At 36.4% G+C, this 26,713-nt stretch overlaps 1 protein-coding gene across 1 annotated transcript in view; it reads right to left on the bottom strand.

Annotated features, from left to right (window-relative positions):
• LOC139444352 (alpha-(1,6)-fucosyltransferase-like) overlaps positions 1-26,713 on the bottom strand; it is a 147,091-nt gene that overhangs the window by 82,947 nt on the left and 37,431 nt on the right. The window contains exon 2 of the mRNA XM_071225286.1: positions 26,367-26,425. The gene's annotated coding sequence lies outside the window, so the exon portion shown is untranslated. The remainder of the gene's footprint in view (positions 1-26,366; positions 26,426-26,713) is intronic.

Genomic DNA, 26,713 nt, shown 5'->3' with positions numbered 1-26,713 from the left:
ACACAATTTTCATGTGCAACACCATTCTGAATGGTTAGTTTTTATAATATGATAAAACTTTCAAGAACATTAAAAACTAATATCATAGTGTATTTGAAAGAATATATACAGTTAAGTAAGCACCATGATACTATCATACACCTTGTCACCATCAACATCCTTAATCCTGATGACATGACTCAGAATTCGAAGTATAATTTTCATTTGACTCTATGCGAATCCATTCATGCATGTCGTAAAAGGCAACTAACGGGATCGGGTGGTCAGGCTTGCTGACTTGGTTATTACATGTCATTGATCCCAATTGCCTAAATCGATGATCATAATATCAATCACTGGATTGTCTGGTCCAGACTCGATTATTTACAGACCGCCGTCATATAGCTGGAATATTGCTGAGTGCGGCGTTCAACAACCAACCAACCAACCAACCATTCAGCTGTTTGGTAAAACCAAACACTTTTTATTCTGTTTAAGGAGCAGGTAAATGAAACTGGTGGCAGCAACCAGCCAGAAATTAGCGTTGTTTGAATTATTTGAACCATACTTATTGAGGCACAAAATTTCAGCCCAAACACCATTAAATTTGACGATGCAGTTTTTATTCATTTCTTGAATGAAGGAATTAATTATTGATTCTTGAATTATCCTCTTTTTGCCGAATCAACACTAAACTGCTAACTTAATTCTCTTTTAACTGATCCGCTTGTTCTGAAATTGTTCAACATTCTACTGCACTGTTGTTGACTCTTTAACTTGTTCATGTTGAGCAAGTAAAGACTCGACAATAGGAGCCACACACTTAATGAACTCTTAATGTCTGCAGGGCAGCTATTTCAACATGGAAACGAGTTGGCCATATTACATAACATCCTTTGGCAGTAAATTATATGAAATGGGTTTCAAAAATATACATAAATGTCAGGAAACTCAATTCATCCAACATATTATGCAACGCTGCAATACACTGGTAGATCATTTCTTACATCATAATTAATGATATTAATTGTAGACTTAGTGTTGGGCCTCCATGAAATTAAATCCCATCAATATAAAGCCTGTTGAGAGATTAATACATTTGTAATATTTGGCCTACGATATCCATACCTCCCACACTCTCAACATAGACAAGGATAGAGGATGAAAATAAAAATAGAATTGCATAAACAGTTTTTTTAAGAAATCTTTTGACATGTCAGTATAAAACCAAAGAAATTGAAACCAAACAGAAATGCAGTTTCTAGTTGTTGTTGTTGTTGTTGTTGTTGTTGCACTCAGCGATATTCCAGCTCTACGAATGTAAATAATTGAGTCTGGACCAGACAATCCAGTGATTGACACTATGAGCATCAATCTTCTCAATTGGGATACGATGACATGCATAACCAAGTCAGCGAGCCTGACTACCAGATACTGTTAGTTGCCTGTATTGACAAGCATAGTTGCCTTTTATGGCAAGCATGGGTTGCTGAAGACCTATTCTACCATGGTAACAGTAATAATATCCTACAAATACACAACCATTTCCTCCAAAGTTTATCAACGGTTGCATCATATAACAAGCAGTAGTGTCAGAAACTAGTTCACCTGGCGTGTTCACTGATAGGTTAGATCACTGATCCAACAGAGGATGTTGTTTATGCCAAAGTCACCACTATTTTTACCACTGCTGGATGTAAATAACTGACCTTGGCCAGCAGACCAGTGGTTGACAGTATGACCAATGACCCACATCGGTGTGCCTTGATCATACAGCCAGGTTACACATAAGCCTCATTAGTTGCCTATAAAATATGGGGTGTTGGCATTCTATTCTGCCCTAAATGTCCTGATGGTTTCACAACAGTCAAAGTGGCGGTTGGGTAGCCTAGTGGTTAAAGCATTCGCTTGTCACGCCGAAGACACGGGTTCAATTCCCAACATGGGTACAATGTGTGAAGCCCATTTCTGGTGTCCCCCGCCAAGATATTGCTGGAATATTGCTAAAAGTAGCGTAAAAACATACTCACGTAACAGTCAGGAAACAAATATAACCAAACAAGGAAAATAGAACGAGATTCAGTTTGCCCAACTGAACTCTTGTTACATTTTTGCAATCGAATCTATCACAAAAACTATTTTAACAAAACATACATCACAAGGAGAGAGGAAAAGTAGGTCATGGTTGTTTTGATGAGAATATTTTCAAAAGAATCTTAAAAATCAAGTTTCACCAACAATACAAACAAGATGCTTGAAAATTAGATTTCACCAACAATACAAACAAGATGCTTGAAAAGAGCACATATATATTTATCAAACTGCAATTTAAAAATACATCAATAAATCTTTAAAACACATAAAACAAGACATTTATACATTGGTCTAACTTAACATTTGAACATTTCATGACAGCATTGGTGTCTCATCCGCACACTGCTGTACATCGACGAGCTGGACATGTAACATGCATTGCTATTGTCAGCCATCACATACTGACAGTCTGTCTGCTATGAGGATTTAAAGGCTTTTCACATCAATTGGCTGTGTTGTACAGTGTGTTTGATGTTGAAGGCACTATGGTATCAACATGATTTTTTTCAAAGGAACAAAGAAACTTGACACAGTAATGTTATGGTAACAAGTATCCATGTTAAATATGAGCACATTTGGTAAAGCAGATTCTGAGCTGCGCATGATGTTACCTGCTGTAGTCTTGAAATATTATCATAGTGGATTTATGCACAGTGTGCACACAGGTTTTTACGTTTAGACATCCATGAATGCAAAAACATATTTACCGTATTTAACATAATAAGCGAGCTGCTCTAATAAACTCAGTGGTACAGAATGTGTTCAAAGACCCTTCTAAGCAGGGGTCCGGAAAATTTAAAATCCCAATCGGACATTTTCATTTATGCCACGCCCCCTTCAAACAGCGTGTTTTAGTACGACTTTTTACACACAAATTACAAGTTGTTACGTATTCATAATATGATAAATTATGAATTGTTTCAATTTAAATTGTTTACAATTTACCGGACAATTAATAACAAATAATATCATTTTAGATATACATGGAAAACATACGTTTGTTTCTGTTATAATAACGATCTGTCAACGTTGTGAACAGTCTAATTAATATTCATGAGTCTGCTCAAGTATACGCGTCTTAACATTTGGATCGAGATTATTATCCCATATTTGGTTATCACGTGACCTCACGGGAAAAGGTTTTTTTTAAAACTAAAGATTATTTAAAAACAAGACAGATAATATAATCCAAAAGCCTAAACTATCGTTGATAGCAATAGTTATTTGAATACTTTTTCATCTGTACGTAATTATTGACCATAAAAAATTTGATATCGATCGTCACAGAAAGCAAAATGGCGGTCAATCAAGATTCAATATACGAGTAGCTACTGAAAACAATAAAATCTGCAAATCCTCATTGTATGTCAACCAAGTAAAAGTCGTTAGCCACGACTTACAAAATGATCATTCAGACTTTGAGGGTTTGGCAGATCCGCTCGACTGATCTGCATCGGTCGACTGGCTGTCGTCACGCTTTTGCTTCTTGTCTGAGGTTACGTATCGTAGCATTGTGAGGATAATGAGGTACATCGATGATGCAAGGTATTTATGTACAGTTGTAAACACATTTTACTCAAATTAACAAGATGTTCTCAGTAATAAATCCTCGATTAATCAGTGTCAACTCAGTTTATTGCCTATTACAGTGATTGACCGATTGGACTATCATTCTACATGTTCTAGGTACGATGTATTTACAGCAATCAAAACAAACAAAGCTTGTCAGTGTAGATAATCTTCATTGTGTTACAACTGCAGACAGAAATTGCTCAGTCCTAACTGTTGATCATGTCCGGTCAAAATTTAAGAATGTCCGGACAATACTTTTTAAAATGTCCGGACAGAAAAAATTTAAATGTCCGGTAAGCAATATTTTAAACCGGACATTTGAGATTCCCAATCGGACATGTCCGGCGCATATGACGGTTTCCGGACCCCTGCTTCTAAGTAAAGGCTATGATTGTGGGTTCGAATCCTGGTTCGCCCCGATTATGTTTCTAGGTTTGTCAGCACCGTACCTGTGCTCGTGGGTTTCACCGAAGTGGTAAATGTCTGAGACCTGCATCACTTCGGGCTTTCCTCCCACATTAAGCTGACACGCCGCGATATGACTGGAATACTGTTAAAAGCGGCGTTAAACCCAACTCACTCACGCACTCACTCTAAGTAAAAGGTTGGACACAAATTTGAAAGATTTTGACATGCACTTGATGCATGCAGACATTAACATAAGGTTGCATTTTTCAATACAATAATAGATTGCACTGGTGCATGTTTTCAATAGCAAAATGAGCCCTGCAGTACATGTCTGGTGTTGTCTTTTATTATTCTCAATTTCACCATAAATCTATTTCTACGCAGGTGATTGCTATTGTTGGGTTATTTAAAGAAACAATCTCACAAAATAACAATATCTCTAATATCAGTCTGGGAAATACAATTAATGTTGTGAACAATTATATCCAGCAATTGTTTATCAACACACTCACATTAACACTGGCTTCTTTACAAAGTTTGTAATGTCCTATTAGCACCAGCCAAGAATTCTCCGAAAATGAAACAAAGTAGGTTTTGCCTGCACAATATACAGGATGGCACTTTTACCATCAAGACCTGTATCCAAGAACTGGGGATGCGTGTTATATTCAAGTGCATATTATGAACACGAAAACACAATATTTGTTAGGAGTCATCGATGGAAGAGGTATGCTCTGTGCCAGTCGTGGACATACATTATTGATTTGCAGCAAGATCTTGTTGACATCCTTAGAATATCAGTAGACATGTGAAGATCCGGGGTAGAATAGGTCCTCAGCAATCCATGCTTGCCATAAAATGCGACTATACTTGTCATAAGAGGCGACTATCGGGAAAGGGAGGTCAGGCTCGCTGACTTGGTTGATGCATGTCATCGTATTCCAATTGCGTGGATCGATGGTCATGAAGTCAATCACTAGATTGTTTGGTCCAGACTCGATTATGTACAGACCACCGTCATATAGCTGAAATATTGCTGAGTGTGGCGTTAAACAACAAACAAACAAAAATATCAGTATGAGCCTTCTTTAGAGGAAGGTGTTGTTTTAATAACCTGAACATGCTGAACAGTTACAGAAAGGTAGTCAAATTTCATCAAAGAAACCATTCAACTGCAGTGAAAAGTTCATAGGTTTTCCCGCCTTCTGATCCCTTTTAACATGTTTAGCCAAGCTTCTCAACCAATCAGATTGCAGCAGGCCCTCCCATTTGCTTAACAATTACAATGACAATCTGCGTAAAACACACACACCAATTGAAAGACAAGACCGGATTACAAAAACAAACATCCACACAAACCCTAGAAAATGATCTGTGATAGTGTCCGGAGAGAAAGCAATGGTCCTGTTTTCCATCTTCAAAGCTGATTCACCTCGGATTTCTGCACTCTCAACAAACATTTACTTTCAAAGTTAATGCACTTCCAAACTTCATATATCACTTGCTACATGGCGAGAAAGGGAAATTTGAATCATTTCTCTCACGGCACGTTCGTAAACAAAGTCAACGCAATGACTTGAAAATTGTTCCCACGAGGTTTGCCATGCAATGCCTGCTCAACATTACTTGATGGAAGCCTTGTCAGTTCCAATGCTGAAGACCTAACCTTGCCCAGTGTGATGAATGCATGGCAAATTGCTGCTGAATACTTCATTGAAGTAAGCATTTCATCCTTGGATAAAACAGACCGGGGGTGGAGAAATTCCTCAATTGGAAATCTTTGACAGTGATGAGATTGATGAAAACCAATTAAGATTCAGCATAAATCTCTATCAACATATTCATAGGTGACAAAGATGAATTATCTACTTTTTTTTATATTCTGCCTTTCTGTAGTCAAGTAGCATCATGTATCTTAACTGACAGGCATCATAAGAGAGAAAGAGCAGTGCATCGTTTTTCACTTTAGGAGTCCAGTTCTGTAAATGTAAATGATTTAAGTTTTAATGAAGCTTTGTGCAGTTTCTAGCAAAATCATGACAGAAGAGACATCCAAAATTGGCATCAGATATTTTACCCATGTTGGGAATAAAACCTGGATTTTATAAATTACGAGCAAAAGTTATGTCAAGAGATCAAATGTAACAAAGTCAAGAAATCTACATTCCAAAGGGGAACTGACAATTCTGAACCAATACTAATTGTGTTACAACTATTGCAAGACTACATATTAATTGCAAGATTAATAATTAGTTTGGAAAAGTAATCAATGATCAATTAATGATGAATGACAAAAAAAACAACCAAAAAAACAAAAAAACTGAAGTTAAGAGCATTCATTTTGTCATGTAGTTAAAAACCAAAAAGCAAAACACTTAAAACAATTTACCAGACTCTGCAACACACCCACATACATCTACTACAATATTCTGCAACACAGGTATCACCAACAGCAAGTAGAAACACTACAATGGTTAAACTGCCACAACAGTCATTCAGTGTTCATAATCAAGCATGATAGTCAAGAAGTCCTTCTCATGACCCTAATTTAAAACATGACTCCTTTGTCTTTGACCAAGCTCTAACCAACTGAATTCTTAATTAAACACCACTTGGCAATGACAGAACTTCTTTTTTCCCCTATCATTTAGAAAAACTTCATGAAAAACAAATACAATCTTTTAACGTCTTTTGGTATGATGCAGCTGGGGATCGAACCCCGTACCTTCCGTTCTCCAGGCAGACGCTCTACCACTACACCACAAAGGCAGTCACGTAACATGTGAAAAGGTGTCAACAGCTGTAAATAATTAAACATTAACAAATCTAAAACCAATACACAATCATGACGATATTGTTATTTATGGAGTAAATCATAAAATGTAATCTCATTTAAATCAGATCTAGATTCTCGCTGCTGCTACACAAAGATATGAGGACATCCCATTATGGGTCATGTCAGAACGACCTTTCACGAACTTTGACCGACTATTGAAATTCCTAAGAAGAAGTCGACATCAACCAATTACAAAGCAGCTTTCTCGAGCTTTACGGCACTTGTTTCAACATGGCGACTTCCATTTCAGACTACGCTTGAAAAATATGTTGACACGGGTTCTTGATTAAAATTTTGAAAACTGAACAAAACAAGCATTTAGGAATGTCTACTAAATAGTTGTGATTGTATGGCAGTGCTTCCCCCGTACTGTGCAATGCCTCCTCCGTTCAAATGTTTATCCTAAGGAAGCGAAAAATAGACGATAGTTTTGAAAGAATCAGTTGTACGAACCGTAACTGTCGCTCGGAATACACCGTGTTAACGCTTTCAAGGTTGCATGATTAGAAAACATATTCTGAAAGTCACTTTCATGATCTGGTAAGCGATGGTTTAATTGGTCGGATGAAAGGTCGGTCTGACATGACCTGTAATGGGATATGTCTTCAGATCTTTGTTTAGTGATAGCGAGAACTAAGATCTGATTTTAATGAGACTGAATAAAATGCTATGTGAATTTAATCTAAAAATCATGCTAGAATCTATAAATATATCATAAAAGCAACAATCCATTAACTATCACAAACTTAATGTGAAACGAACACTGTAAATATTCATGTTGTATTTTATTGCTATGTTCATCACCCAGTTGTGTATATCTTTCATTTTTAGCAATGGATGAATGTTATTTTGAAAAATATTTTTTCACACCCACTCTTGCGCACATGTTGTGGAGGGGTCCTCCCATTTGTCAGACAGCCGGTTACACAGCCCTTTACTCATAATGGTATGACGCAGACACCAGCAATCTCTTGGGAGTTTTAAACGGCTTGGTTAACATGTAAATATATTTGTTTTCACTTAAGTTTGTGAGATAGTGCTTACTACATGTTTTCATAAGTGAGTTTAATCGACTTTGTCAACATAAGCAGTTTGTTTTCGCAAGTGAGTAGGCCAATTAAAAGTAAACTGAAATCCCTTTAAAGTGTATGTCTCCATATTATAATGTTTCACAGTTTGTTGTCACAGATATGTTCACTGAGTAGATTTGTTTAGTCTCATAGCTAAATTCATCTGAGCTGTTTTTACTGAAATTACCATATTTGACATAATAAGCGCCCAGGGCGCTCTCCAAATTAGAAATAGGGGGCTCTTATTAGAAAATTATTTTGGGGAAAAAACACATCGTTGAAAGATAGATTTCGTGCTTTATGGTGACAGCCTGAAATGTTTATGTGCGACAGATATATTTTCCCAGAATTTAATTGCCCATAATTAAGGGTGCATATAACACACGAGTGTATATTATACAAATAAATAAATCTTGTGTACATTGATCAATCGGAAGGGGTGCTAATTGGGATTGTTCACCAGTGAATATATCAGCAAATGTCGCCATGGGCACGGGGCGCTTATTACATCGAATGCAGTAGTAGCTATATTATACAAGACACGTGATCAGAAGAATGGATACCAAACAAAGGCTGGAGCTGCAATATGCAAAGTCGAGTACGTCAGATCCACCAGAGGAACACAACAGGTACTTTAAGAAGGGTACTTGCACAACAAGAATGCTGTGAGGTAGACCTGTACACATTGGCGAGGTGTGCGGAAGACTTGTACTGGCCAATGCAGCATTGTTGGTGATGACGTCAGGACAACTTCAGACCAGTCATCCCCTAGAACAGCCTGAGAAGCTCAAGTTTGTCAGCAACCTGAGAAAAAGGGCCAAAGAAGAAACAACCCATATGCAGTCACTCTATGAGGACTTAGCCACCGAAGACGAAGATCAGATTCCGTATCTACCATCATTCCCCAGCATGAGCAGTGCCCTCTATCGACATCGCCTCCTACAGATTGACGATCATTATATATAATGTATATGTTATGTATGATACTTCATGTATATAAAGTAAACTGAGCAATATATTCCAAAGTATAATGCAATAATAAATCAAGAATAAACACTGATTTGTATACATTTTGTTTTCTTTTGTACCAGTTGTCAGACCATTCTATTCGGATTTAAGGGAATATATCACACACCTGATGTGCCCTCAACCATAAAGGTTGTTGTTTAAAGCTGTCTGACAAATGGGGAGTCTGACAAATGGGGAGTCTGACAAGTGGGGAGTCTGACAAGTGGGAGATGACTGTGGAGGGTGATCATTGCCGATCAACGATATCTATTGTGTAGGACACAATTATTATAGTGAAAACAAAATCATCAGCATGTACTTCACAGATACATGAATCATGATTTGTATTTTCATATATATATATATATATTCATTTAGATACACATATACACGATCTCATCACTCATAGACTGACGTTGACTGAAGCTTTATCTTCATTCAAACATATGAAAGTCAGAAGGAATGTGCGCATAGTAACAAAGAAATGCAAACATTAATGAATTGTAGTGTAACCATATAGTTCTAGATAATTTTTGTCATTAAAAAATATATCATATGACTAACCATGGGTCCAGGTAGCCCTGTGAGTAACAAACTGGTCGATGAGATCACTAACACACACATCAAATGGTACAAGCTCCGTGAAAGAGTTGAGTGAGTGATGATTAACGTAATCTCATTTTAAATCAGATCTTTGTGCTCGCTACTGCTACACCAAACATCAGAGGACATCCCGCAACAGGTCATGTCAGAATGACCTTTCCCAAACTTTGACTTTGACATCAACATTAGCCAACCAGAAACAGCTTTCTCAAGATTTACAGCAATAAATTCAAAAGGCGACTTCCAATCCAGACTACACTTTGAAAATTGTCTTCACAAAATTTGAAAACTGAACAAAGGAAAAGTTTTTGATGTCTCTTCTGTTTCAAATGTTTACCCCACTGATGCAAGAGATTAATAATGTCTAGAAGTTACAATCAGTAAGCAGCCGGTAACTGTCATCCATAGTGCACCAAGTCTACCTTTTCGAGGTTCCATGATAACAAAACATATTCACACTTTTATTTTCGCATTCTCTTAGGCATCACTCTGATTGGTCAGATGAAAGGTCATTCTGACATTATGTGTAATGGCATGTCTTCAGACTTTTGTGTAGCAAAAACGAGCACTACGATGTGATTGTAATGACATTAGTGTTAACGCTACTTTCAACACTATTTCAGTTATATCATGTGGGAGGAAAGGCAAAAGTGATTCATGTCGTAGACATCTGTTTGGGTGAAAACCACAAGCAAGTGCTCAGTATTGGCAAATCTGGATAATGATATGGGCAAATCTTTTGAACCCATGATCAACACATCCTGACACAAGTAAGGGAAATAAGCCTTCAAAGCAAACTGCAAAGTCTGTGACCAATGCTGGTTTGGGTCTTTGAAAGGAATTTAGAAGTGATACACATGAGGAAGAGAATATATGGATGTCAACTTCTTTATTATGAGGAACACATTTCGGTGTATATGCTCAGGTGATGAAGGAGTAAGTATATACTCCGAAACATGTTCCTCATAATAAAGAAGTTGACATCCATATATTCTCTTCCCAATGCTGGTTTGACACTATCACTGGTCCATTGCTCCGACTCTAACATATTTTCTTAAGGACAAGTAAAATTATACAAATACTGGTCCAGTGATCTGGTGTTATTTTGGGAACGAACAAATTAATATAAGATTAAACAACTTTTGAAATCAGCGATAAATGGACTCTAAACTCTAAGCATCACCAGCACCCTTAACAACCCTGCATGGTACAGGGGTTACCTTCTTGGCTGGTTTGTCATCCTAATTGCACAACGAAGTAACACCCTTTAAAACTGTTTTTGGTCAGGACCATTGTGTCCAGTAGAGATCCAACAGGACCTGTAGAGTTTTCTATGTGGTTGTCCTTTGGGCCACTGATATATTTTGGTCAATGTGAAATACTGCAATAGCTCACCCTGTCATGGGGCGAGGGGCAGTCTTGTGGTTAAAGCGTTCGCTCGTCACGCTGAAGACCGTTAATTTCCCCACATGGGTACAATGTGTGAAGCCCATTTCTGCTATCCCCTGAAGTGATATTGCTGGATTATTGCGTAGTGGCGTAAAACCATACTCACTCACCCTGTCACAATAAAATACCAGATTTGGCATGATATGTAACATGGCTTACCGTTGGGTTTTACCATGAAACCACACCTGGATAATCTAGAGGCTGTGGCATTAGCATCAACAGATCTGCTCCAGAACCCCTGGTACAGGAATCAAGCAGATCACTAGGTATACATACACTGAACCAGTGAACTAACTGCGAGACATATGTTACATGTGATGTGTCACAAACATGTCTGTCAGCATCTGCTGCAATGTAATTTTCTCAGTCTGTCTATTCACATTTCTGATTATTTACTTGATACAGTTCTCTTGTTATGCTGAGTGTGCAAGTGTGTGAGTGTACAACATTTCACCAGATGTCTAAGATGCCACAATGTGCTACACAGAGTTGTGTCCCTGTGCTGTGAATTGTTGATCATAGGTTTGAATGCCAGATTTGTTTGTTTAATGCCGCATTCAGCTTAGTTCAGCAATATGATAGCTGTCTGTAAATAATTGAATCTGAACCAGACAAAACTGTGATTGATATCAAGAGCATCGATCCACGCAACTGGGATACGATGACATGCACCAACCAAGTCAGCCTGTCTCACCACATGATTCTGTTCATGCTGTTAGTCACCTCTTACGACAAGCATAGTCACCTGCTGAAATATTTTAGCATAAGGCGCTGTAAACAGGGTAGACAATTTCAAACAGTTGGTGCCTCATTATACAAGAGTCAATTAAAGAAATAATTTGAACATTTAATCCTGATAGAAAACTACACATTTCTATATAAAAATATCCTGATGTTTTCAATTGTAGCAAGGTTAAGACCAAACCTAACACAAAATTTGTAAATTTTCATGAACTTACCTGAATTACGTTATTGAAAGTGGTTTGGGTTTCATGTAAGAAATCTGTTTAAATCATCAAATTTCTGCAAATTCATTCCAATAATCATATCTTGATATCTTAATTTTAACTGAGTATAAATTTATTTTTTTTATCGGCAAATTACAACGCGTCGGTAAATTATTAATCATTTCAAGGTCATCATGTCAGTTGCAGAAATACTAACATTCAGGTAAATCTACTGTGTCATGTTGTAAAATTTGCAGAAAACAATTAATGACTTACAAATATTCATCAATCCTAATTTCAAATGTTGAATATTGACAATATACGAAAATACAAATCCCGTGTCATGATGTTAGCAGACGTATGAAAATCAAACATGGCATTCTTTGTTCAACCTAATTGCTATTTTAATATCAACAAAGTTTACATTGCCTTCACATATATATGCCTTGGCAAAAGTTGACGATCTTCTCAATCGAAGAATGTTTCATGAATCTTTGAATCCTGGTAGCAATATTTCAGTAAGTGTAAAGGTCACTGGATGGGATGTGACAGACATAGGTAGTCTGCTGATAAGCTTTCATAGCAAAACAATTACAGTAAATTTTGAAATATTACATACACAATAAACACAAATCACTATACTGTATCAGTAATCATCACTTATATGATATAACAATGTGACTTTGATGATATAATTGCTGATTATTTCATCCGTTTGACCTTGCATGATCCCGTGACCCATCAACACGCCACATGCAAGTTTCTCGGTATCTTTTATTTGAACGTTTGTTGATATATAAGGATTACCATTCAATGTTAAATGGAATATAAAGGGATATGATTCATGTATCTGCAATGTACACACTGATGATTTGTTTTCACCATAATAATTGTGTCCTACGCAATACGTCTACAGTTATCGTTGATCGGCAATGATCACCCTCCACAACATGTGCACGAAAATAGGCGTGACAAAACGTGTTTCAAAATAGCATTCATAAGATGCCGAATATGATAGGATATACACAAGAGCATGATGTATATATTAATGAAATACTATAAACATATTTTCAGTGTTAGTTTCTAATTAAATGTGGGATAGTTGAAGAATTTTTCCTTTATAATCATGATAATACATTTATCGATTCGAGCATGATTTTAGAATAATTTCACAGAGCATTTAAAATTTATTCAAGAAATATAAAGACTGCCATGATTGCATATTGATGATAGATTCGTTTATGTTTAATAATTTACAGCTGTTCACAGCTTAAAAATAGTAAGTTATATTTTTATATTTAGTGTAGTTATTTTTGTCCACAATGATTATGTGTATGGACACTATATATAGGTCAATGCATCAGCACAGTGTAACTGAGCAAACTTCAATTATTATCTTTAGTTTCAACATATTTCATTCAAAAATTATTATCTTTCACCTGAACATCGACTATATGAATAGGTAACTATTTGATGTCATAATTTAATTATATTATTCCATGACAACTAAATAAATAGAAAAGACCCTGATGAACATATGCATACACAATTCATATGGACATTTATCTTGTGTATGAAGTGGTTTGTTTCCAAACAACAATTCTAAAATATAATTGTAATATGAATACAATAAAGTAATTTCTTGTAACAGTACATGAGCTTTTTGTTTGTTTAATCAAGGATTGCACTTAACCATATATTCATAAGAGAATGTTATCTTTTGAAAAAGGAATAGAGCACATAGATGTACATTGACAATTCTTTGAGTTCTATTCTGTTGGAGAAAAATATATGGAAATATCCTACTTTATGCATTTTTTTCTTGGTTCTCACCTATGGAATAATGGTTTGTTGCAGGACTTTTCAGGTGTGTGACAGTGACACTCTCATGCATGTCCCAAAAGGAACATGAACCATTGTGAAATGTGGTCAAAAGGTTTTTGTCTATCAGTCACTGTAATGTACAAAAATTCAAAATAAATGCAGATCATCAGCAGCTTTGGATCTGACATCCTTGATAATTTGATGGGTTTCTGAATGTCAAGTCAGTACAGGTCCTTAACACATTCTATGTGTCTCAGCCTTCTGGGTGGAGTGACAAGAAATTGATGTCCCTGTATACATGATTAAGCAGATGTATTTTATACTGTCAGCCACACCTACTGACTTTATGTCATCTCATGTGGTTTATTTTCACATACATGTACTGCTGCAAACCTGTTTTTCCCTTGTATACAATCACAGTATCCAACTTCATCAGCTGGTGTGTCACACATTCCTCAGTTGGTGTTTATAAAAGTGCCCTTGCCATCATGAAACAAGAATTGCACAAAAAAATTGCATTGGCAATAAAAAAAACACTCATTTGTCATTCCTTGAATTATCTTAGGTTAAGTGCTTGAAATTTTCAGTGTCATAAAAAAAATAATTTTAATTTCATAAGGATTTTTTTTGATAGACCAACGTCAAATCATCTGACAAGTTAGAAAGAATTATAACTTTAAAAGTCCTCATTTCTGAGGTGTCCATACTCTTCGACTTTAAGGACAAAAAATGAGCTGTCATCCTGAGTTTGGTTACATAAACAAAAACAATATGTTCTTTTGTACCTAGAATAATTTAGTATTACAACTTTTTGTAATTTCAAAGATACACATTACTTTTTGTATGAAAAAGTTAATTTATTACCACTTTCCTGTCAAAACACAACAATTAACCTAAGGTTTACCAATTTAATGGCCTCTTCTCAGTGACAAGAATTTATTCATTTACTTTCCTATCTGATCACAATCAATCAGTTTGAGTTGTGCCAAATTGCCAATGTGGACTGACTTCACTCAAGGATCACATACATTTAGGTCAATAGAACTTGATTAAATGTTTTATCATAATGTTCTGCTAATTGTTTGCAATAAACATGAAAAAAGAAATATAATCATACAGATATTGTTTAGTTTTCTAGGGTACAAAATCACCAAGTACTTTGGGTACAATCTTGTTTTGGGTACAAAATCACATTTGTACCCAACATTCATCCAGTCGACGTGTACCTACTTTCATCCGTTCTGAAGATTGGGGAAGAGGAGTAAACATTTTAAAAACAAACCTTAATATTCTAAATTGTCCTTCTTGCAATGACAGCCCTATAAATATATTATGTTGTTGTTATCATTATGGCATATCAATATGTTATATTGCTCTCCGCTGCCGCTGTTTTCAGAAAATGATTTTAAAATCATTGAGCGTGGAATGCATTACGGTTTCGTATTTTCTTTGAATATGAATCTATTTCAGAAAAAGAAATTATGATAACTTACCAACTTTTGCATATTTAGCTTCCATGTGTCACATGCGATATGTGCTTCCGGTTTCAGAAATGATAGCTAAACTTTTGATTATTTTTCGTAAACTGCAATATTTGGCTATTGAATGTTTTACCTAGGATGTATATCAGTTCAGATTTTGCCTGTCATCCAATATTTGTCATTATTCCCAGTGTTTGTTGACTTTGTTCAACTAAACAAATTGCAAGTTAGGCCACACCCAAACGCTTTACAGAAACAGTGAGCGAACAAGATACTGCTGTAAATCTGATCAACATAAATATATATCAAATGGATTTAGAAGCTCATGTATAACGTTATACATCATTATACAAAGAATAACCTGCCGTAAATGACGAAAACTGATTTCCCTCTATGACGTCAAAAAACAAGAGAGAGGTTACACACGTGTAAAGAAAAGGGGGCATAATTCAACCATACTGAGCACTACTAAATTGTAACTCAGGTCACTTTGTGAGAATTAGCTGTGGATAAGGACAATATATTTTCGTGGTGATTTGTTCACGAGGTACCAAACTTATAATTCCTACACAAATATATTGAAACTGGATACATTTAGGTATAAACATACCCATAAGAAATGATGAAATCATACTTCATAAAAGAGGAAGTAATAGAGAAATGGATGGCCCTATCTAACCTATAAATTTTCCTGATAATGTTAGTGTAATTTGACAAATGTTACATCATTATTAATGGAGCACTAGCCTTATCATCAAATGTTATGAATTACTAACAAAATGACACCTTTCGACTTGATGTCACGACAGGTTTTATGGCATTGACAAGGTTGGAGAAAGAGGATACTGGTATTTTGATTAATTTATATCGCCCCTCATTTTCATTCATGGTATGGAATATCTTGATGCATAAAACGGAATTTGATGGGTTTTTTGACAAAACACCAAATGACTGCTTTTACCATGTAAATAATGTCTTGAATAGATAAACATTTGGATAGTTTACCGTGCATCTTAACTGGACAAGACACACACCTGTTTGGCATCAATTATACGTAATAAAATAAGGAAAAGAATATTTCCAAACAAACAAAATTATATTCAATATTGGACATATATTTTTTCATAATTATGTGATTATTTCTCTTCATCTTGACTCAACTGCTGTAACCTTGAAAATGGGGTCAAGGTCACCAGAACCGACTGGTGTCTGCGGTGTCTGTATGTACACCATAGTTCCAAATATGAAGACAATCCAGTGTTAAGTTCTTGAGATATCGCGGCAACACCGTTTTCCAACTCCAAAAGCAGATTTGCCTGCTGTGACCTTGAAAATGAGGTCAAGGTCACCAAAACCGACTGGTGTCTGCGGAGTCTGTATATACACCATAGTTCCAAATATGAAGACAATCTAGAGATTAGTTCTTGAGATATCGCGGCAACAAACAGGTGGGACGTACGTACGGTGTGATGAAGTAAGACAAGTTCTATGGATGATCAACTTCTGTATTACAATTAGTGCGACGTTTCGGTGTAGATCCTAACACCTTTATCAAGCAAGTGTATGGATGAACAACTTCTTTATTACAATTAGCGCGACGTTTCGGTGTAGATCCTAACACCTTTATCAAGCAAGTGTATGGATGAACAACTTCTTTATTACAATTAGCGCGACGTTTCGGTGTAGATCCTAACACCTTTATCAAGCAAGTGTTATCAAGCAAGCAATTGTAATAAAGAAGTTGTTTATCCATAGAACTTGTCTTACTGTTATTTGTTGTTGTATTTTTCATTGTAACCAAGAGAAATAGTCAGAAATTCCGATAAATATCATTGTCGTAGTGCATGATTTTGTGTCAGTCTCGACAACACCGAGGACAGGAACTTTGACAATTTGTGTTGAATTTATCAAATCATTGCAATGTATCTAAATTTTAATTCCTTAATTCTTGCTTCAATTCTTTTCCCATGCATATTTTGAAAATGTTGAGCCAATGCATGCAATGAATAGACTAATGGACAGCTCAAAATAGGAGAAAATGCTACACTGTGGAAAATCTGAATTTTGCTTTGTTTACATTTCAAACAAGTGCAGTTTTCCAAGCACAGTGATCGTTTTCATACCTAATTTATTTTGCTTGATTTCATATAGACACTTTGTATTGGTGACAAAGACCATTTATGATTTGATTCTAAAATGTAGGAGGAATTCAAGGATATATGTATTACAGCTGAGTTTGAAATATACATGATGCCACAGGCATCTCATTACCTTCATACGTGAAACGTGATTTTGTACACTCAACCCAATATGGTGGAAAGTACGCTTTTGCGTTCGTTTTTGCATATTTGCTGAAACATTCTAAACGATTCTAAGGTTATTGGCGACGTTTTTGAATGATCACTGGTTATTTGACAGATACCCATGATTACTAATATGCTAATTTTGAAATTCATTTCTCTGAGTAAATATCCAAACTTTAGATTTCAAAACATGCTGTAAATAACGCTGTGAATGATAATTTAGTAATGCGTAAAAAATGGCGACATTTACGATGCACTTAATTTTCAGAGGTCATTTTCAGTCATTTTGCTTTGCCTAAAATGACCGTGCAGTGGATGATATCACAGAACAGGGAATGTACCACAGTATTCAAAACTGCAAAGTGTGTCTGTGTGTGTGATGTAGAGGGGAATGTCCGAGTAACTCTCCATTCCTTAAAAATAATGGAGCAGAGGCCCCGCAGGGGCCGAGGCCCATTATTTTTAAGGAATGGAGAGTTACGAGGATATTCCCCTACTTAAAACTCATCCCTACTTTTACACTTTGACAAAATATTCTGTAGTTGAAAATATTTGAAAAATAAACCAGAACTCTTTGTTGTCCGTATTTATACTGCATGAGTCGACCTTGCGTGATGCACGAGGAATGCGTTCTCTGCCGCTGTTGCACGTGCGCCAAGCTCCGTGGCGAGTTGACATTTACAATGCATGGTACACGGCTCTTCATAATTGTGTTGGGTCCTAAACTAGAATTTATCAATCGCTTGCACATTGTTAACACATGCTGATGGGTTTAATTGGAAATATAGAGCCCCGAACAAGCGATATTTATGTTACCTTATTTGGTTTTTCTCGTCAAAGGTTTATCTAACTATCTATAAATATGAACATTGTTGTGGCTAACGTGCTCTAACACAAAATATATACATATTATTTTGAGCTTTTAAGCCTTATGAAAAATTGTGAAAATATTTAATAGTTAATTTCACATTATGCCTTCATGTGCCGCAGTAGCTGAGGTTAACAATTACACGTTTTCAAATCTAACGATGCGGGTTCGAACCCCGCTGGCGACACATGTTTTCGGAAAAAATGAAAATATTCACTTGTAAATAAATGTAAAAAAATAGTTCCGTCTGTTCCAAGTGGAAATTAATTCAAATGTTGCTTCAAGATAATGTACAGTTGACAAGCAACTCTCCATTCCTGAAAAATAATGGAGCGTTCAAACAATGGAATGACGTCACAGATGTTTTTTAAGTATTTTGAAGTTAATTCGACTTCAAAGTGAGGGTTGAGGAGGAAGGACATATTATGTCCCTCTGGCATTCAGAGGGTTAAGACAAAGCATGAATTGATGAAGACCAAGTTTGTCAGCACTCTAGGTTTCCCTGCTTAAACGACTTTATAAGGGTGAGTGCAGGATTCATACAGGATTTCAGGCACAAAAAAATCAAGACCATTTCAAAGCTTTCTACATGCCACAACCATTGGCAGGGAGATAGATTATACGGTTACCGACCATAAATAGTGTTTACACAAATTGTATCTTGGAAAACAGATTTCAACAGATTTTAAAAAATATATTATTTTATGTAATGAACTTGAGATGGGAATAGGTAAGAATTGGTTAGGGACATTATCCATTTTCAAAGCCTATTCAAGTCAGAACCTGAATTCAAGGCCCTTCCAAGACAAACCTAGTAATTCAAGGCCTTTTCAAGCCTGGCTGGAGTGCGTGAGTGAGTGAGTGAGTGAGTGAGTGAGTGAGTGAGTGAGTGAGTGAGATCTTACACTGCTTAGAAAATTGTTAGCAATATTCCATTAGTGTCGAGTTGGTTGGTTGGTTTGTTGTTTTATGCTGCATTCAGCAACGTTCCATCTATCTGACGGCGGTCTGTAAATAATCGAGTCTGGACCAGACAATCCAGTGATTCATATCATGAGCATCGATCCACGCAATTGGGATCCATGACATGCATCAACCAAGTCAGCGAGTCTGACCACCCAATCCCGAAAGTTCGCCTTTAACGACAAGCATAGTCGCCTTTTACGGCAAGCATGGGTAGCTGAAGACCTATTCTACCCCGGATCTTCACATGTCCATTAGTGCCGAGACAAGGGACACTGGGAATGAACAAGCTACACCCATGTTGGGAGTTGAACCCAAGGCGTCCCAACATTTCAAGCGAAAGTTTTACCACGAGGCTAACCCGACTAACCAATATATACCTAGAATAAGATCGGTCATATCAGTACATTTCAGTATTGTATAGAAACATCTTATATGTTCAAAGGCTAATGAAATGTAGAAGGCAATAACCCTGACGACTAGTCCAAACTAATAGATAAACAGTCAGCACATTCCAGTTAATTTGACTAAAGCTCACTTGGGTCGTATCCAAACAAATTTGTTTCATCGGCTAAACTAATTTAGACAATCTAGCTCATTCTGGAAATACCTTGCAACCTTAATTAATAAGAGATAAGAGTCCCCACTTCACACAGGGCACCAATTAGACAAATCTAGGCTTGCCACCAGACAGTGGAATTGTTCAGATGCTACCATTCATAAATGATTCCATTTGAAAGCCCAACAAAAGATCCATTAACATTAATAAATTTCAACTTAAAGTTAAACTTCTTTCCTTACTACAAGATTTACAGATTTTAAACAACACAGGGACAGGAGGAAAAAAACAAAAATAGAATTTCATAAACAAATTTTTTTTTAAATCTTTTGAAAAGTCAGCATGATAAAAGCAAAGACATTGAAACCAAAAAAATATGCTTTTTCTAGTGTTTCTTCAAAGAAGTATGTCACTTCCCACATCAATCTACTTTTTCCACACATAAAATGTAAGCACCCTTAGTAGGAAGATGAAAACGTCTGTTTTTGAAATAGTATTACATTCCACTTTTGTGACGTCTTGAATATGGTAACCAAATCAATAAGTAATAAAAACAAAAGCACCTAAGACATCTCATCACATTCACATTTAGACGATAGTAAATGAAACATCCATTGTTTCCAAAATTCCATAACAAAAAATCACATATCATTTCTGATCATGACCTCAGATAAGAATGGCCACAGAAAACAGTTTAAACACTGAGTCACAACTCCAAATGAAACCAACTACATATCGTCCAAACTATTTGACTTCTTACGATTATCTGTGCCCAGTTTGGGAACAGGGAACACTTCATAAACCTCATTTGCTACAAACCATGTCCTTTACCTTGATTACAGCAATACATGTTAAGGAATCATGGCTCCTTTCCCAGAAGCTTGGCAATAATTTGGAACCATCAGCTGTCAAGTTCCACCATATTGATCCTGAAATAAAATCAGTGCAATCTCGGTGGTCATCCCACCCCCAGAATCCCCTGAAAATCAACACGTCTCAGATCTGAGCAAATATGAAAACGCCGCTCAAGCATCACCCTTATAGAAATTACACGTTCTTCGTTTCAGTGCTTGTGAGAAACATGATACGAAAATCTAATGGGAGAAAATCGGATGATTGGAAACTGGGGAGAAATTCCAAGAATTACTGTCGTTTAATGTGGTCCACTTCCTTGGGCAAGAAACTATCTATCCTGCTGTTAAAGGTTCCGCTGCTAGTGCCAACCAATAGCTATGTTGATGAAATAACAAGCTGCAGACAGAATCAATAGGTTAAACAATATCACATGTCTCCCAGCCAACAAGTATGCATACATCTTCATTGTTGGCTGTGTTGACCAAGGTGCCAAGTGTACACTGATCACATAAAATCATAATATATCTTATTGTGCCATTTCAAAATAGGCAAATATTTGCACTGTAGTTAGTCAACAAATTAACAACATATTGTAAATGACTGTTCTACAGTGACCGGAGAAAAATTATTCTTAAAATCCTATATTAAATTACTTTCAATTTGGTTAAATTTGGAAAGAAAAATCCATTCAACATCTTGTAATATTCAGAATTTATTAATAACATTGGTAACATTCCTCTGTCAAACTAATTAACATTTAGATTTATTCTTGTGTCTATCAAATCTAAATGTTAAAATACGGTCGTTATAGTAACAAAATTTTAATTCAAAAGCAGAACTTAACCTTGTTTATTTCCGACTCATGTTTTATTCAACCGCTGTCTGTCAACTCTAGAAAGATACAATCATCACAGTGAACAAAATATCAACACCAACATAATTTGTTCGTTGGCAACCCAAAGTCTCGTCTTTGACCTTCAGATCTAGCTGAAATCTCTTTCAGCACAACCACAGCAGGCTGTTGTGGCACCAGTGGCATTTTTAGATGCAATTCACCATTCCATGGAAAATACCAGTGGCCATTGATTTTTTATTATCACCAACTTCTGATGAAATTTCTCTCTACAAAACTTCACTCTTTTAAGGTGTAGGCTGTTTGATTGTGTAAGTGTATTTTGAATGTTTTCTAAATCTAATCTTTTAGCTAATATCAATATTTTCAGTGAATATTTCATTTCCAAAACTGAAAGGAGATTCAAATTGTTTTCTTATTCCTTGTCTGCTCTACAGGACATGTGACACTGTAATTTCAATCTAAGACAGGACCTTTGGGTATTGTACTCATGTTTCTTTTTCAGACTGTTACAAAAAATCAATAATCGCTTTCGGTATGGTGAAATATATTTTGTCTTGCCACTCGCATGCATTCTTTGATGCATGCAGTTATCCAGGAGAGTTCTGAATTTATGTGACAGACATGATGTTATCGTGACCCAATACAACTCAATGTTTCGTTCTAAGGCAAGTGTGATTTAGTTTCCTGTTGTACAGATTGGTCTGACGAGCTAATATGGCCGAGTGATGCAACATGGCATGGCAAGATGATGCATTCCCTCAGACCAACGGGACACCATTTTTGCATGCTGAATGATGTGTGATCATGGATCTGAAAGCAAGTGTTATACTCCACATAACACAGCATGACTTAGTGCATCAGCTGTTCAATGCCAACACTACAATAAATATTTGGTTGACCGACTTTATATCCAACACGTGTTATCCGTAATTATTCCCAATGATCACAACACATGGATGAATCGGTTTATGCTGACTGGAGGAAAAGAGACTGTGTCTGGGGGGGTATCAATTAAACAATATTCCAGTCATATCACCTGGTATGTTTAATGTTGGAAGGAAGCGTAAAACTTTCAAGCATTGGATTGGTGTTGACAGACCAAGGAAACTGGGATACCATGACCAACGGTCCACAGGTTGGACACAGTCTGCAGTCTCTTGATGCTGTTAGTGAGCGGATGTGGTTCTACACTGCTTTCAGCAATATTCCCGCAATGTTTCAGCAATATCAAGGTGGGGGACACCATGTTGGGACTCAAACACTGGTCCATGGTGGAACAAGTAAATACTGTAACCGCTCAGCTGTCATACTGACACAAATCTTATTAGTAGTTCCAGTCTGCGTCCTAAACTCCCTGACCTATTCCAAGAGTTAATTGCTCCAAGTCCAGCGTCCAGAAAGGGAATAATTTTGGCCAATACCTGACATATATTCTTACAAGTAAAGGTCAAATTAATGACTATTTCTTGTCAACCAATTCATTTTTATTTCATTGTGAACAGAAAATGTTGGAATGTCATAGATTACTGAAACCAGAAATGTGACTTCAAAAGGCTGGGCTAAATTTATTTAAATTTTTCCAAATAAAAAAATATTTCACAAACCATACTTTTCAACCAACTGACAACATCATACATGCTGAATTAGTATATATAAACCCAAAGTATACATACAGAATAAATGTTAAAACCAGACAATTTTCATATAATCAAACAGGCCCAGAGTATTTCAGATTAGATATTTTTGACAAAACGGATTATTATAGTTATGACCATGTCAATTGTTTATTTAGCCTATGGAAGCTGAAATTTATTTTTTTTCAAGAATGTACAAGAAGGTAATGAATCATAATGAATATCAATTATTTCAATATATTTAGACATTTGAAACTAGAATCTTTCACCACATCCACAAGCAAAATCGTTTTTTGAAGGACATCGATAATGACTTTACCTAATACAAACAAACATGAGCAAGTGTGTGAAGTGGGGCTTATAAGCTATCATTAACACCGTGACTTCCTGACGAAGGAGAAAGAAGTTGCTTCAGAACATGGAGTATAAGGATACAGAATTTCATCTCTTTTACTCTTGGGTCTTGAAGACTATCAAGACCTTACAGTATAATAAGACTACTATAATACATCCAATCAAAATCGCTTAACGGATTCAACATCCTGTTAGTAACAACATGGCGACTGGCGTGCAGATTGTGGTTGACTTCAGGATTTGCAATACAAGTCATCAATCAAATGGGTGTCTACAGATATTTTCCCAGATCTTTTCATGTTTTTAATCAACGTGTTCAGGTGTTGTGTTACAATTCACATGCACTGGGTGTCTGATACAGGGAATGTGACACTTTCCTTCCATTAACTTGATCAGATGGTCGTGACTGGGTCTCACCATTTTGTTTGAAGCAAAGGTAAGTGGCACATCCGGAAGCGCTCATTAAATCTCCATCATCATCATCATCATCATCATCATCATCATCATCATGTGATATGAAAGGTGGAATCTGATTGGTCAATACATGATAGGCTTTTATGGCACTACGATTCAGCCACATAATTTCAGCCTAGTTCAGCAAGAGTGGAAACTGGACTTCTATAGTCAGTCAACTTCCTTGCCTTGGGAATATGTGTGGTTATTAACAAAAAGATCATTAAACTTTTTGTAAATTTTGATTTTTTAAATATTATGACAAAACACATTGAAAAAACACACCCAATATAAGATGTCATCTTAAGTAACAGGCGTGTCAAATTTCAGCCTTATCAGTATCAGAGGAGAAAATATTTAAGAGCATGCTTAAAAGGCAAAGCTCTTTCCACTGTAAAGGTCCTTGTCTGGGTTACCAGGGGTCACAAGATGTAAGATGTATTTTTTAAATAGTCCTTCACAAGAAAGAGAACTGTCTTGTAAATGCTGTAGGTCCACATCCTGGATGTCCTAAGCAAATAGTGCCTTTCAGTCAGGTGAACTAACATAAATCCTAATGCTGATTTTGGAATACATCGATAGCTCACTAGACTTGCCTATTTTACATCATCTAGTGTGAATGTGATTACACAACATTCAACAATTCCTCAGTCATAATGCAGACTTTCAAATTCATACAACTACATACTAATATTTGAAGGATAAATCATTGTACATTTCTCTGAGATAAGAGCACATGAAGGATTCTCAAGGTCCACTTTCCACAACAGATATTAACTCTGCTAACACAATATTTACAAGCCAGAATCCCCCCAACATAGACCAGAGACAACTACAGACATTATGACCCAAATATTGGTATCATTACCAACTTAAGCACCAACATTCCTAATAATCAATATAAGGAAACCCAATCAATTACACCAGCATTGACCAAGACCTCTCTTTCTATACAGACCCCTAATTGGAAACGACGATGAAATCGGACACCTGCAGAATACGTTTGACATCCTTACTGGACAATTCTTTAACTGATAGAAATTGCTATACCTAATTTGCTGAGCAATAATCGACCTTGACGCGTCATTGGCCACTCTCTTTGGATATTGATTTTCTAGCAACCATAATTTGTGGCCCTTAAGGGGGCCGTTTGAGGCACCAAGGGATCTGAAATGGCTCATTAAGGACTGCAATACACTGGCCTGGAATTCTTGTTGCAAGCTGTCGTCGAGTTCAATGGTAATTCAAGTATTCTAACAACCATATGAAAGCGCCTGAAAAACTAGCCTGTGCAGTCTTGAAACTTGAAAACCAGTTATTTGATTTCATTTATTTCGACTTTATCTATTCAGTTATTTATAGAAACTGTATTTTGTTTTTTTATCTTTCGCATTAAGTCATATTTCAATACCCTGTACAGTGACGCACACATTTGCTTGAGGTAATCACTATGTTTTGTATCAGGGAAACGAAATTGCTCCTCATCCATAGGGCTTAACATGGTACTGATGTTACAAGGCTCAGGTTAGCAGGGGACACTACTCACCTGACTGTATCATTGTGTAGGCTTAATGTAAAATAAATAACAGCCTTATTTCTCCATGTTTCCATTTCACCATTAACACTACCCTACCTAACATGGTAATTCAGTTACATATTGTTTTTTTAACATTTAGAACAATGTCAGAAAGCTGTCCTTTACACAGGCTATGTGAATATATGGTACACATGATACAAGGCTGACGAGTGAGTGAGTATTCTTTTATGCCGCTGTGAGGAATATTCCAGCAATATTCCAGCAATATCACAGCAGGGGACACCAGAAATGGACTTATACATTGTACCCATGTGTCGAATTGAACCCGGGTCTTCAGCGTGATGTGCAAACACTTTAACCACTAGGCTACCTCAACGCCCCTCACAAGGCTGATGAACCAGCATGGTCTGGTTGTGTGATTGGCTGAATTTTTTTTATGCCACTTTCGGCAATACTAAATAAGCCTTACACATAGTTGGAATCAAACCTGGGTCTTCAACATCACAAGTAAAAAAGCTTTAACCACTGGGCCACCCTACTGCTCAAAACAAAGTCCAGAGCTACAACAGGTGTTGAGGACATTCCATTAAGATCATGTCAGCCAAGGATTCAAAACCACTGATTCTGTACGGATCATGAACGGATGCAACTGGGATTTGTGGCACAAAAATCATTGTGATTTTATACAAAGTTGAACCAAAACAGGTACTTACCTTGCCAAATCTTGTTTGTCAACTCTTGCTTTCCAATGAAAACTTGACACCTATCACACCTGCAAAAAAAGTTTTAAAAACTTACTTTAATTCACGATCATTATTGTTGACAATTACAAGCATAGGCACTCCGATAAGGAGGTGGGGGTGATGATAGTTTCCATGGTAACAGAACATACAGGAGAAATATTATGTCTCGTTCACACGTTCCTCTGATTTAATGTTTGCAAAGCATGAAACCATATCAGTGCATCATGGCAAATGATTAACAGACATATGTTACATCATATTGTTACACCTATTCACTGACATAGATGATGTCTGTGGACTATGTATGATATAACTCA

The sequence above is a fragment of the Haliotis cracherodii genome, unplaced genomic scaffold (genome assembly GCF_022045235.1).
Source record: "Haliotis cracherodii isolate W230 unplaced genomic scaffold, xgHalCrac1.p SCAF_5, whole genome shotgun sequence".
Classification (NCBI taxonomy): domain Eukaryota; kingdom Metazoa; phylum Mollusca; class Gastropoda; order Lepetellida; family Haliotidae; genus Haliotis; species Haliotis cracherodii.
The sequence above is the reverse complement of the archived record's forward strand: the minus strand, read 5'-3'. Positions and strand labels throughout refer to the sequence as shown.